Source organism: Petaurus breviceps, unplaced genomic scaffold (assembly GCF_028583685.1).
Source record: "Petaurus breviceps papuanus isolate PSGF00001 unplaced genomic scaffold, PetGlider_PUasm1.0 225, whole genome shotgun sequence".
NCBI classification, from domain to species: domain Eukaryota; kingdom Metazoa; phylum Chordata; class Mammalia; order Diprotodontia; family Petauridae; genus Petaurus; species Petaurus breviceps.
The window spans coordinates 4,932,592-4,948,713 of record NW_027185889.1 but is presented as its reverse complement, the minus strand read 5'-3'; positions in this window follow the sequence as shown (position 1 = coordinate 4,948,713).

Genomic DNA, 16,122 nt, shown 5'->3' with positions numbered 1-16,122 from the left:
CCCCATGTGGATCACAAAAAATAGGTAATTACCATCTACTTCAGCAAGTACTGGGAGGTTCTCCTTTGAAGGTCACCAGGTTTCTAACATTGTCATCAGATTAACAGCTGCCTAAATAGCTTGAACAGGGAATCTCACCTACCTTCTATGACTCTCCTAAATAATTTTTTGAAGAAAAAATCATTCCTTACTCCTTAGCTAATCCTTAGATTCCCTCTTCTTCAGGAAAAGTCTCATGATTTTTAAGTTTTTAATGTGCAACTATCCTTTTTTCCTGACTTTCTCTATCTCTCCATCATCCTCAAATGTATCAATTCCCCCTATTGTATATCTGATCCTGCTCCCCTTTGCTCCCCTTTGAAGCTTTGCTTTAGGAACTTTTTATAACATTCTGGAGTATTAAGAGACTTTTGTTTATCTCTTTACATTTTTGTCATGTACAAAGATCAGCCTATATTTGGAAGACATATAACACTTAACTAACTGTAGCAGAAGTACAAATATTACACACTCAACAAAAGCAACAGCACAATTTATCTGCATCTCAATTAATGTTTCACTTTATTCAAATACAATTACTTGAACTATTCCACACTAAGTATCTGGCTAAATTGTCTACAGGCAATTATAATTTTTAAATAAATTGACAACCCCCTCGATTTCTTTTTCTTAGTCTCAACAGCTCCACTCAAACACTGACAACTCTTTCAAATTTGCACCAACTTCCTGAATTTAAACTATTTGTCCCCCTTTTTACTCCACACACAAATTAGCTATACCCACTTACTATTTCTCCCTTTGCCATGTTTTGTCATCTACTTTCTCTGGCTCCCTCTTGAGTCTACATCCTCTTATTTTGCCAAATACAGACAGTTCCCTCTTTATATAAGTGAACCCTTCTGCAGACTTTTAAGTAAAGTGTTTAGCAAACACTTGGGGACCAGACATGGACACGGGAGAGGATGGGCAACACACAGCCAGGGGATAGACAAGGGTTACCTGAGCCATCAAGGACTCAAGATAGACAGAAGGAGACCATATACCTGGGCAGGTTCTCCTTTCTAGACACTGACAGACTAAGGTCAACTCCCAGTGGTGGCAGTCTCTCCCTACATCTGTTCTATTTTCACTTGGAGGGTTTTTCTTTACAGTGTTCTCTTTTTTTTGGGGGGGGGAGGCCATAGAGCAAGGGACAGGAACAGAGAATGAAAATACAGTAGATAGATTGAGATAGATTTCTATTTTTAAACTAATAGATGAGAGACAGAATGGTATATTGTACAGAAAAACCCAGTTTCAATTCTAATTTCTGATATATACTAGCTGTATAATCATGGATCCATAACTTTATTGCTCAATGCTAATAGTATAAGTTATAGAGCAGTGTTGGTAGGGAATAGTTCCACACAGGAATTATATTGTTAAAGAAAATATGTTGTTAATATATCAAATTTACATGCTTGGCCCCAAAACAGAAAAACTTACCTTAACTGAAGTTGCCCTTAATGCTTTGTAAAATTATTAACTATGAATACATAACTAGTTACCATTTGGAAAGATTTTTTTTTATCAATGGAATCCACAATGTTAATTATTTTGAAAATATTCTTTAAACTGTCTAGAATGTATGATTTTATTAATGTTGTTCTCCCTCTACAACACAGATTTCAGTCCCTTTCACCTTAGTAGTTATTATAGACCTTCCTTCATCCATCCTTCTCTTCTTTCCCCCATCTTTCTCTTTCTCTACTTCGATTTTTTCTGTGTCTCCAGCTCTCTTTTCATATATATATTCCAATATTTGTGTAATATAAAATATATAACATACATTCACATAATATACATTAGATATATTACTTATGTATATTATACAAACACATACACACAAACATGTATGTACATGTAAGCCCTGTATAACTAAGTTAGCTAAGAAACTCTCAAGCTTACCCAGGCTGCTCCTCTAACAGTAGACATATAGTCTGTCACCAAATCCCTAATCAAATCCTTTCCTCCTTAGAAGGACCGGACAACATGTGTGTTTTACCTAAGCAGACCTGCTTTAAAGCTAAAGTCACTTCTATGCCATATATGATGAGACCCTAGAGTAATAACTTAGTTGGGGTAATATAGGATATTCATATGTCAATTTGTCATTCATACCTGTTTCTTTGTTATTTCTTTTTTTTTTTAAGCAATCGGGTTAAGTAACTTGCTCAAGGTTACACGACCAGTTATTTCTAGGTGTGGTGCTGAGTTTCTGAGCCCGGGATTCGATCCAGGTCATCCCGACACTGGAGCTGGTGCTCTTACTCACTGAGCCACCTGGCCGCCCCTATTCTTTGTTATTTCTACTAAAGTAAAATACAGACACTATTTTATTAAATTAACCAAATTATATATAATCATCTTCACAGAATTGTCATTCTTTTAACATAACTTATTTTCTATATGTAGGTCTTATTTAACATCTTTAACAGAACCTCAGAGATGGAAGGGACCTCAAGAGCCATCCAAACAAACCTGTGCCCAAGCAAAAATCCCTGGGGAAACTCCCTAGGAGTGGTCACCAAAGATATTCATTCTCTGCTTGAATATCTTTATTGGGGTGAAGGCATGGGGAGGGAGGACAGGATACTACCAGACCAATTGTTGAAAAGCATTCTCCCAACAATACTAAATCTACTTGCATGCAACATCTATGCATCTCTAGTCATTCTTCCTCCTGGGGCCAACTAGGACAAATCCAATATCTCTTTTGAATGACAGACCTTCAAGAAACCGAAAATAGCCATGTTACCTCTCCACTCTTCCCTCAAGTCTTTTCTTCTCCAAGCTAAACATCCCTGTCCCATAAGATTCTCTTAGCACACACTGTTTAATTCTGATTACAAAATTATGTCAATCTATTTCCCAATTCAAACACAAAAAATAATTCATTTCCAGAATTATCCTTCCAATTCACTTAAGGTATAGGAGACAAGTTATTTATTATGCCCTCCAATTACATGTTATATTACCTGAACACCCATCATCTAGAAAGTTGTTTTTCTTCCTCATTATACAATAAAAATAATGGTCTGTTGTTGATACTCAGAATTGTACCACTAGACAATAATTATTTAAGGTTATTATTTAAATTCAAACATTTGTATGTGTGTTAGCACTAAAAATAATCAACTTAAAGGAATTTAGTTTCATAATGGAAAATTGTGAGTACATGTGTGTATTTGTGTATGTATGCATCTGTGTGTGTGTAGTGGCTTCACTGAAGTTATATTTGAAGTTTGCATTCAAGATATTCAGTGGCTCTACACTACTAAAACAATGCTTTACAAACCCCTATCCATGTGTTTTCCTTTAATAATTAGATCAAAGCAAAGGCATTTATAAAAATAACATATGAAATACACAGAGTATCCATAGGAAGAGCCAGCACATATATGGCGTACACTGTTAACAAGATGCCCAAATGTAGGAAACACGTGTATCCAAAACAGTTCCTACCTCCAGCATTGCAGGGCACTAAAATTCTTTTTTGTCTTGTTCTATCCGGGGGGAAATAGTATGTGGATACCACATCTTTTCTGGGCAAGTCATTTCACTGGACTCCCTGTATACTATGCTTGCTATCTGATGGTTGCCAGGGTTAATTCTCTCTCTTTTTCGTTCAATGTTATTTAATTTTTATTCTCAAATTCTTTCCCTTCCCCCCCCCATTAAAAAGCTAAGAAAAACAAAACCCATTACAAATGGTAATTCTCTCTTAAATCTAAAGTTAAATCCCTATTCTTTTCTTAGGTCCTCCTCCACAAAACTTGGTCCTCTTTAATTATAATAACTAGGTCTTTGGGAGAGCATTATACCAGCCAATGACAAGATCCCCTTCAAGTTTCATTGAAAAACTTTATTACCTCTACAAAGATCTCTACATTTTATTGTCTCTGTAAATTGCTTTATTACATTCTTCTATTTTATCAAAAGATCTAGGTGGAAATCCATTTAACAGGGATCTCTTGATCAAATCTTCCATGTATTTGGTGTGTTTTTTTAAATAGTCTACATCTGAAGTCCCTTCAGACTTAACATATGTCTGTGGTGATCCTAGGTGCAAAACAATACACTAAGATTCTGGATTTACAAAAACAAAAATAAGACTCTGGATTATAGGAAATTACATTGTACTGGGGTGAGGGAGGGAGGGTGCAACTTGTCCACATAAGTAATATACGGAAATCTGATGTATGAGAAAATACTTGCAGCTGGAGGTAAGGGAACAGAATTCCCAAAAAGTGTTTAAAGGTGCCGCATGTGATAGATTTTAAAGAACCAATGATTATAAGCAGGATTGTGATGGTAAATGTTTAATAACTAGCTTTTGAGGAGTGAGTGAGAAGGAATGTATACATGACACACTTTTAAATTTAATCATAATTAACATTTTCTCCATCACTTTTTTTTTCTGAGATTGAGCCACCATGCTAGAAGTTCAATAATGGGGATTCCTAGTCAATTTAACCTTACCTTAATTCAAAGTCCATGAATCCTTAGCCTCCTCAGCAGAAGGGACTATTGTAATGTGCCGCCACAACTGGCTACATGATTTTAAAAGTCATTCCCAGCCCTGGCCTCCAGTCCACTGGCCCTCTGACTGTATTAGTTATCTAGGCTACTTCTTTGTGGTTCATGAATGCCTTAATGCGTTTCTTAGCATTCCAAAGATTGAGGCAAGGCAGGCATGAGCAAGCAGACAGCCCAGGATCACTGACATCCTCTATATTTTTCAAAGGCTCCCCAAAATCCTTTGGGTTTTCTAAGTATAAACCATCAACAACAACAACAACAACAAAAAAAAAAAACGAATCAAGCCCTGATGCATGGTATTTGATGAAATTCAAGATATAAATGTTTGTACTAAAAATTTGACAATTGCTTTTCTTAAGCCAGTTTGAGCTGTATCCAAGACACCCCTTTTTCTCAGAAAAAAAGTTTAAGGAAGTAATGCACTGGGGATAACCTGTACGAGAGCTCAGCAGTTAAAGATGCTACATCAGGTTCAGAGAATTCCTGGTAGACCATTTTGACTGGAATTAAAGATCAGGTAAAGGAAGATAATGTGAAATAAATAAAAAAGTAGTTATAGGGATGTGATAGTAATGGCATTTAAAGATTCCCCTTGGTTTTTCAAATTGATTGTGTTAAAACCCAGAGCTTGTTAATCCCACCTGTGGGATGGTCTTGTTGACTTGAAAAGAGAGACATGAACTGGGAGGAGCTGGTGACATAGATTTGGAGAGACAAGAGAGAGGCAGAGGAACTTTTTGGAAGAGCACCTCGTGGAGGCAGAGAGGGAGACTGAAAGAATTGCTGCGGGACTTTTGAGACCTGCTCCCTGAGATGCCAAGGACTGAGAAGACATGGCTGTTTTGCTGGTACTTTGTCTGTCTGTTTTGATGTTGTTTTGCCAGATTTGTCCACTGGTGAAAGACAGTCCTTTTGTTGAAGAAGTCCTGGAACCTGGCTTTTGGTTAAGAAGCCCTGAGACTGTCCTGCAGACAGAGAGTGAATACTGTCCACTGGTGAAGGACAGTGCTGTTGTTGCAGGGGTCTGGGAACCTTTCTGTTGGTTCAGAAGCCCTGAAGAAGGATTTTCTTGTTATATGTTTACAGAAATCCTGGGAGAGGGTTTTGCTAATGTTTTCAGGGGTTCTAGGGCTGTTCTACAGACAGAGGATGAATTAATGAAGGGACTGGCAATGTATCTTGTGGCCTTGCTAAGCCTTGTCTCCCCAGGAACTAAGATTGCTGAGAACTTGCCTTGTGTCAAGATGAAGAAAAGACCTCCATTTGGGTATTAAGTGCTGTGTTGAAACTTGATGTAACTCTGGGGTAGATTCAATTGTGATCCAGGGGTGGGGAACTTTTGACCTTTTTGTGTTCTATGGTTGAACAAATGAATGTACTTTACTTAGATTGGAAACTAATCTCCATTTGAAAAGAGGGGCTTTGTGGTGGACTAAATGAAGGTACAGCCTAGGGGTAAAGTAGTATTTAGAACAGGGACTTTGTAATTGATTGAATGATTGGAAGGTCCTGGGGTGGGGTAGTACTTGGAGATTATTTAATCACACTTAGTAAATGCTGTATTTTGAATGATGTCATGTTTTGACCTTCTCTGTTCTTGGTTGGTCACTGAATAAAATGGAGAGCACCTCTGCTGGTATTCTGAACCTTGGGAAGTTGCCTTTCCTTGGCATTACATTACATTACAAGGGAAGAGAGTCCTGACCAGGAATTTTCAGGCAGCTAGGAGGCAAAATGAGGATGCTAAATGTTCCAGAAAAATAGAGAAAGAAATTAAAGGGAGTCAGATAGAAATTTGGGCCATACAATTTTGCCAAGAGAAAATTTTGTCTTTGATGATTTGGCTTGTGTAATCAGATCTTTTCTTCATTCTTCTTGACCTTTGAAATTAGTTCAGATTTGTGACTAAAGAGGAAAATGGTGAAAATGAGGAGAAGCAGGCAACAATTATAATTTAAGTGTTTTCCCCTTCAGAGAGAGCCTAATATAATTGGTGCCTTACCTAAGGCTTGCACACCCTGCAGCCCACAGGCCACTTAGGGCACACCAATGGAGACAGGCGAAAGTCACCCGAAATCCTTTGATTTGCCTGTAGGCTGTTAAGCAGTCCACAGATAGTGCAGGCCTGTCTTACCTTATATTTGGAACGCTAAGAAGAACATCAAGGCATGCATGAACAACAAAAAGTAAACTTGCCATTGAATAGAGTCAGAAGGGCATAATGGATAGAAGATCGGGGCTGGGAGTGACGTTAAAAATCATATAGCCATGTATGATGACATAGTTGCTTCTCCTAAGGAGACTGAGGATTCAGAAGCTCTGACTTACAATAGGGTTAAATTGACTAGGGATTCCCATTACTGGACTTCAAGTATGGATGACACAGGGAAACTCAATCTTCAAATCAATCAATCAATCCATCAATTTCAATGCTATCATTTGATAAAACAAGGAATTATGGCCCAGACCTTAGATAATTTGTCCAAGTTTATACATAAAAAGGACAAAGCTGGCTTTTTGAACACATGGCCTGAATCCAAATGGAGGATTCTTCCCATTACACTGATTGGGTTGCTCTCTAAATTGGAACAGCTTATATTCTAGAGGCACAGAAAGAAAGAAACTTCTACTCTGGTAAGGAAGGACATTATTCTCCCTACTAGCTTACGAAACCCAGAATACGTTGGAGATTTAGGATAGACAATCTGGTGGGCTAGAGCAGTAGAATCAAAATCAAATAGAAGTGGGTCACTAAGTTATACACAAGGATCTCTGCCATTTCATATTGACTTAGAAAACTGCATATTTCCATTATCTATGGTCTTTACTCCATGTACTTGTTATACATATTTATTTTGTTAAATACTTCCCAATTACATTTTAATCTGGTTCTACACAAGCAAGTTTGATACCTCTAGGACAGTAAATCAAACCGAGCATGTCCCAGAGGCAGGAGGGTTCCAAAAATCATTCCTATCTTGACCACTAGTCAATCCAGTTTGCCTCTTCCCATAGCTAAGGAAATGTCTGAACCAAATGAGTTTTCTAGAGTTCTTCCTTGTTGTTGTTGTTAAATTGTTTCAGTTGTATTCAATTCTTCATGAACCTACTTGGGTTTCTTCTTGGCAAAGATCCTAGATTTGCCATTTTTTCCCTAGTTCAATTTACAGATGAGAAACTGAGGCAAATGGTTAAGTGACTTGTCTGAGGTCACACAGCTAGTATGTGGCTGAGGACAGATTTGAACTCAGGAATTTGAGTCTCCCTGACTTCAGGCCTGTCACTCTATCCACTGTATGACCCAGGGGCCTTCTAGGAGCTCTGCCTACAAGTTTACTCTTCTGAAAAACCAGACTGAATGTCCTAACCAAGCAGTGAGATTGAATCACAGAAATATCCATCAGCATCCAACAAATAATTGTTTCACTTTTCTGCCCACTGGATATAATAGAAAAATTACTTTCAAACACCCTGGTAAGAACAGCAAAGGCATCTTTCATCTTTGTTTCAGGCTAAGCCCAGACTTTCAGTAATTAAAAAAATATCTATCTATATCTATCTCTATCAATCTATCTATCTATCTATCTATCTATCTATCTATATATATCTGAGTCTTCTCTGAAGAATAAGATTGGTAATGGTCCCCTTGAAAAGAATCATACAGATCTCATAAAGCTATCATTTACCCCTGATATTCCTCAAATGGGCACAGAATGCCCATCACTGGTGGTAAATAAACTCTGGTCCTAATCCCAGCATCGCAGTAAACCAATATTGTATAGGACAAGCTAATCCAACAAATCTATGATAATTCATAAAGGAAGAAAAAAAATATGAAAACAGTGACATTTAATTTTGGACAACTGACTTGTTGCTCAGTTTCTAGTAATGCACCATATGGCTCATTTTAAAGTTTCAAAATAGAACAGTTTTCATTATTCATTAATTCATATGCATAAAAGAATAGCCTTCTGGCATAGAAATTATAAATTCACTGTGACTATTTATTTAAAATAATAACCAGGATTACTAAAATTTGTTATTTTTTGTGGGCAAACTTTTTGGTTTGTTGTTTATTTGGAACATGTCATTTTAAATTATAAAAAATTCATTTAATTGATGCTCATGACCCTTTTATCCCAGTCATTGGGGTAGGAGTTCTCTTCCATCCCTTCATGATTAAACTCTAGTTTAATTTAAATCTAGTTTTTTTTAAACAAAAAAAATTTAAGCAAAAATCCTCAGTATAATAATACCCTGATTGCATTTTTTGTAACATATAAGAGAGACAAAGGCCTTTGTCATAGTCTCTGGGATCCTGGAATATAGATAAAAATTGTCCAGCCCTAAGCCTTCTCTTCTATTGGTTAAGTGACTTCTTCAGAATTATGGAAGTTTCAGCTTAATGTGTATGTCTAGGAGTGTGATGAGTTTAGAAGAATGAGGTCCCTTTACCCAACTATAGTAGAGGGCAGGGGAACTTTCTCTTGAGAGGCATATCAATAGGTTTTGACAGCCCTTTAAATGTTAGAGAGTATAGACCTCAAAAACAAAGAAACTGAAAATGTGATGACTAGCTTGTGGGGATCTTGACTTATAAAAGTCTCACAAAAGAACAGTAATATTCTCTCAGGGGAGAAGTAGTGAAAGGTAGCTTCAGGAACAGAGAATAATAATGGTTAAAGGTGAAATGGAGAAACAGCAAAGCCTGGATTCACTCCAAGACACAAAGCTGTAAGAGGTTTATAGCCATGATATAATTCTGCTGGGTTGTCAAGGGTGCTAAATCCTTTATGGAAATGGAATTTTGTGTGATTGCCCCATTCCCACCATGTTGTGGAGAGAAGAAAATAATTTTTGGTAGAGAAAATAATTTTCCTGCAATATTTACTTTGCTTTTCTGGGCTGATAATGTATGTTGTTGTTTGAAGTTTAATTCATGCCTAGTTCCTTAGTAGAAAAAGCACTCTATGGGGTTTTGAGTGTAATTTATGCCCAATCATGATTAACACCACCCCCCCAAAAAAAAAGCAAAAACACTACAATGAACTGGAGTAACAAGAAGTTTCAGAGTTGAGTGGGACACTTATTCCAAACCCAAATTTAAAATTTAATATTCATTTGGATTAAATGTAAAATCAGATTTAGCCTGATATTCTAGTCCAACAAGGTCTTTTTTGGATTCTAGGTTTGTTATTCAGTAGATTTTCTTTCCCTCCTACTTTTGTTTCATATCTCTTTACTTACAGTCCTCTACTTACCCTTGAGGTACCTTGTAAAAAGCTTTCTAAAGAGACCATAGGATCATAAACTTAGAAGTCATTTAGTCCAAGCTCTCTCATTTTAAAGATGAGGAATCTTAGGCCCAAAGAAACAAAATATCTCCTATTCTTTTTTCAGTAAGTTTATCTTCTACAGATTTTAACATATAAAATAATAAAGAACTTAGTGGCCATTTGTCAATGTTTAAGTGGCCAAAAAAAATGAAAAAAAATTTTTTCAAAAAATAATAACAAACTACTCAGAACCATGTAAAATATTATCCCAGATCTCTAAGAGGAGAATTACAAATCAAAACTTCCTTCAGACTGTTTTACCTCTCATCCAAAGAAAAAGGATATAAAATAATCATTATTGAAGGGACTGTGGAAAGTCTTGTGTACTACCACACTATTGGTAGAAATGTGAACTGGCCCAACCATTCTGTTCAGAAATTTGTGATTGTATTAAGAAAAGTACTAAGATGCCCATACCCATTAATTCTGAGATTGTACTGTTGGCATATACCTTAAGGACATCAAAGTTAGAAAAAGAGGTCCTATATTATAAAACAAAATATTTATAGCAACACCTTTGGTCTCAACAAAGAACTGGAAGCAAAGTAGATTCTCACTGATTATGGAATAGCTAAACATATCATAGTACAAGAATATAATGAAATACTATTGAACCATAAGAAATTATGAATATACAAAATTCAGAGAAGCATGCAAATGGATTATATAAACTGATACAAAGAGAATAAGTAAATCCAGGAAAATAATAAATGTGCCATGACTACAAGAATATAAAAGGCAAGAAAAAAAATTACACTACATGAGATGCAATTGTGATGTTCAAACTTGGCTCTAAAAAAAAAGAGGAGAAAATGAATCCTAGAATGATAGAATTTCAAAGTTGGAAGGGATCTCAGTGGTTATCTAGTCCAACCTATACACAAAAGACATTTCCATTACAATATTGCTAACAGATAATCTCTAGCCACTGCTTGTAAACTTCCAAGAATGGGAAATTCACAACCTCTTGAGGCACAGTGCATTCTACTTCTGGAAAGCTGAAATCATTAGAAACTATTTTCCTGACATCAAGCCAAACTTTACCTCTTTGTAGATTATATACATAGTTTTTTTTGTTCTACAGCCTAGGGCCAAATTCAGCATTCAACATTTATCCCTTTTCCACATGAGAAAATTTCCAATTATTAAAAACAGCTATCATGTCTCCCCTTAGCCTTCTTTTTTCTAGGATACACATGTTTTGTTCTTTCAACTTGTCACATGCTGTAGACTTGAGGTCTTTCATTATTCTTGTTGCCCTCCTTTGGATACTCTCTCAGCTTATCAATATCCTACTTAAACCATAGTCCCCAAACACAGTTCTCCAGAGAAGTTTCTGTTCCTTAAAGTTATAATTCTCTTAATGAAGTTTTTTAGGTTGTGCTATCACACTGCAGAGCTTTTGTGAAAATAGCCTCATAAGCCTTTGTCAGTTAAGATTTTTCACATTTATGATGTTAGGAGACAATGCTCATTCCATTTATGATTTCATTTATATTACACTTTCATTTAAAATTAAATCAAACAGTAAATCCAATGCCTTAGATATAAGAAACATCTCCTTGGGAAGATAAGATGGCAGAGTAGAAGCACAAACTGGGCGTGTGCTCCTGCTCCAACCACTTCTAATACATGTTAAAAAAAATAACTCTAAAAAAACTTTAGAGCCACAGAAACCACAAAGTGACAGAGAGAAACAAATATACTGCTGGAGCAGCCTGGAAGGTGGACAGGAAGGGTCTATCACACTGAGCTGGGAGCAGAGCACAGTCTCTCATGAATTATGCGGTTGCAGCACCAGGACGAGCCTGACCAGCTATGGCCAGAACAGACTTCAGGAGAGTGAATTACCAGCAGCTGTGGTGGTTTCCAGACTTCTCAACCCACAAACATGAATGACAAAGTAAAAGGTCAGTGTGGAACTCTGTTGAAACAGGGGGGGGACAGAAGAGTGTGATCAGGCCTCTGCCCTGGGGTGAGAAGTGGCAGAGGCACAGTGGCTGTACCACATGGCTGCCTCAGGAACTCCTTGACCTTCAAATAGGTGTTGGGGGACCAAGCAAACATTCAGAGTGTAATCGCTCTTGCTTTAATCTTCTTGGATCTGTATCATGGTCTTGGGTGGTGGTCCTGGTGTGTATGGTGAGTGAGCCAGAGCTTGTGGGGCTTGTATAGGGGTACTGTCCAATAACTCTGGTAGCTGCAAAAAGCCCATTGATTAAGGACAAAGCTCTTTCCATTCTGAAAGCAGAGTTCTAACATTGGAAAGAACTCAAAAGTCAAGTAATTGGCTGGCAATATGAGCAAGCAGAGTAAGCACAAACAGACAACAGAATTCTTTTTGGGGGGGGACAAAAAGGATCAAGAAATGGAGTGGGAGGAGGACAGCAAAGTCAGAACTTCTGCATCAAAAGCCTCCAAGAAAAATATGAACTGGTTACAGGCCATGGAGGAGCTCAGGAAGGATTTTGAAAATCAAGTAAGAGAAGTGGAAGAAAAATTTGGAAGAGAAATGAGAATTATGGAAGAAAATCATGAAAAGCAAGTCAACAGCCTGCTAAAGGAGACCCCCCCCAAAAAAAAACCTGAAGAAAATAACACCTTAAAAAATAGACTAACTGAAATGGCAAAAGAGGCCCAAAAAACCAGTGAGGAGAAGAATGCCTTAAAAAGCTGAATTTGCCATTTGTAAAGGAATTTCAAAAACTAACTGAAGAGAATAACTCCTTCAAAATTAGACTGGAGCAATTGGAAGCTAATGAATTTATGAGAAATCAAGATACTGTAAAACAGATCCAAAAAATGAAAAAATAGAAGGCAATGTGAAATATCTCATTAGAAAAACCACTGACCTGGAAAATAGATCCAGGAGAGATAATTTAAAAATCACTGGACTACCTGAAAGCCATGATCAAAAAAAGAGACTAGACAGCATCTTTCAAGAAAGTATCAATGAAAACTGCCCTCTTATTCTAGAATCAGAGGGCAAAATAGAAATGGAAAGAATTCACTGATCACTTCTTAAAAAAAGATCCCAAAAAGAAAACTCCTAGAAATATTATAGCCAAATTCCAGAGTTCCCAGGTCAAGGAGAAAATACTTCAAGCAGTCAGGAAGAAACAATTTGAGTATTGTGGAAACACAATCAGGATAACACAAGACCTAGCAGATTCTATATTAAGGGACTGAAGGGCTTGGATTATGATATTCCAGAAGTCAAAGGAGCTAGAACTAAAACCAAGAATCACCTACCCAGTAAAACTGAGTATAATGCTACAGGAGAAAATATGGTTATTCAATGAAATAGAGGATTTTCAAGCATTCTTGATGAAAAAACCAGAGCTGAACAGAAAACTTGACTTTCAAATACAAGAAGTAAGAAAAGCATGAGATAGTAAACAGGAAAAAGAAATCATAAGAAACTTATTAAAGTTGAACTATTTACATTCCTACATGGAAAAACAATAATTGTAACTCTTAAGACTTTTCTCAGTATGAGGATAGTTGAAGAGAATGTATATGTTTGTGTGTATATATATATATATATGTAATATATATATACACACACATACATTTAAATGTATGTATAGGAGGGTGTATGCATATATAAATATATATGTGAGCTAGGCATATGTATGTTCATGTATATGTAGACAGAGGGCACCGAATGAGTTGAATATGAAGGGATGATATCTAAAAAATAAAATTAAGAGGTGAGAGAGGAATTTATTTGGAGAAGGAAAAAGGGAGAGCTAGATAAGGGTTAATTATCTCATATAAAAGAGGCAAGAGAAAACTGTTACAATGCAGGGGAAGAGCAGGAAGGTGAAAGGGAATGGGACAACCTTATTTCCAATGATTTTGGCTTAAGGAGGAAACAACACACACACTTAATTGGGTATCTTACCCTACAGGAAAATAGTGGGGTATGGTATAAGATGGACGATGATAGAAGGGAGGGCAGATTGGGGGAGAGGGTAGTTAAAAGCAAACACTCTTGAGCCTCCCAAACCCTCCATAGTCTCATCTCCAGGTAGCCTCCAACAACTTCCCACCCTTAATCACTCATTACTGGAGTTGGACCTCATTGACTCCTCCTGAAGACCCTTCCCAAACTCACTACTAGAGTGTGACCTCATCTGACTCTACTTCTAGAGTACCCCTAGATTCCTCCCACAACCTTTCTGTGTATCAGACCCATCTTGCCTCCAAGAAAGGAGGAAGGCTGGAGAATGATCTAGCACAGACTCACTCTGTGTCAGGTGATTCTGGCCTGCTTGTCCAGTACAAAGAGTCACAGATACCGAGGCTCCTTAAGAGTCTACCCATTATAGCAAACCATTAATAAACTGCTTTTCTTTGGCTGAGAGGACTTGAGTTGAATGCATTTGGCAGGACCTGGCGTGTTGGTATTTTGGGGTCTCGAGTACCCCTAACCCTATAAGTCAACATTTTATGATGACCTCAACATCTGAACTTCAGTTTCCTGATTCCTAAAATGGTGATAACTGAAAGTTACCCACTAAGAGGGTTAGGGTTGCTCTGGAGACCTGGAGTCTTCTCAAAGAAAAGTAAAATTTATTAAAAGTTCGCTTGCATTAGACACAGGGTAAGTCTGTGCTATGGCGCTCTCACTATTCTACGGCATTCTATGGCGCTCTCACCCTTCTATGGTGCTCTCACACGGTCTTATATACAGAAGGTTGTGGGAGGAATCCAGAAGTGGTCTAGAGGAGGAGTTTGGGGAAGGTCTTCAGGAGGAGTTAATTAGGTCAATGAGTGATTAAGGGTGGGAGGCCATCTGGAGATTATAGACAATGGTGGACTAAGCCAGTTCAAGGGTGGATCACACTTTGATAGGCTCAAAGGTGGGAAGTCTAGTAACAGAGGCTTGGGCTCAGCCACTAACACTTATTGCTTCATGCAAATGCCTCATCAAATGGCATGATTTAATGGAGTCCAAGGGAGGTTCCCAGGGCCTGTACCTCAAGGACTCAAGGAGAGCAGGAGGGGGCTCCCAGAACCCATACTTCATGAATAACAATGCCTCTCTTTCCTATCTCCTAAGGTTGTTGTAAGGACCATACTTAGTAAATGTGCATAGTGACTTATAAAAAAGTATAAGTTTTTCTTAATTTATTCTAATATCTTATATTTCTGTAGATTATGGAAGACAGATTGTTGGGAGCGAAGGCCTTCAGGCCAGGCACCCTTCCCCCTCCTCCCCCCCCCCATGAGAAAGCCACACCCCCGAGTACCATGCCACGTGAATCTGCTGACCACAGAGTGTTTCGGCACCAGGTGTCCTAACCACAAAATGTTTCAACGTTTGTTTACAAGAATTCCTCTCCCCGCCCACTTCTTCAAAGAGTATATAAGTCATGTTTACCAGCAATAAAGATCTGATCTGATCTGATCATCAGACCTTCAGATCTTAAAACAAACTCTCTTGGTCTAGCTCCTTCTTTCCCACCCATTCCTTTGCAGGCTGGGTCCTCGTCCGCCCCAAGAATAACTTGGTCCTGCAGGACGGGACAACAGATAATTTCAAGTAAACATAGGCAAAAATAGGAGGGAGAGAAAAAGGAAAAGGTGATAGAGATGAAAAGGGAGAAAGAAAGGTGGAGGGAGAGAGTGTGAGAGACAAGAGACAGAGACAAAGAGAGACAGAGAGGAAGAGACAGAGATCAAACTTTTTGCATTGCACAAAGTCCCGTTTTAGAGCCATTATCACAGTAGTTTTATGGCAGTCAAGAAGAAAACATCTCCATTTCACGTGAATTTGACAATATAATAGGCTGAGCATTCTCGTAATTTATCATTGAGATTACCTGGGTAAAGCTTGAGTGCCTCTCTAATTAGGAACAGTAGCAAGTAACTCCATAAGGGAAGGGAGATTGAGGTGAGGCTGTGGTTGTGCAAAGCCAGAGAGTTCCAGCTCTTCCCCCCTTTCTGAACGCCCGGCCCCACTTCCTCAGTTACTGCTGCTTTTGATCTAAACTCTAGTCTCAATGCAATTCAATGCAATCCAAAGGACCGGTACCTACATTACCTCCCACACCTCCCCCTCCCCAAAGAAAGTTCATATGCCAGTGATTGGACGATGCCATGGAATACGAAAGAGGAGGGGATGGAATGTAGAACTATTTTGATGAAAGAGACTTCTCTGAGCCTTGCGGATCTAATGAGTTGATTCACTTTATTA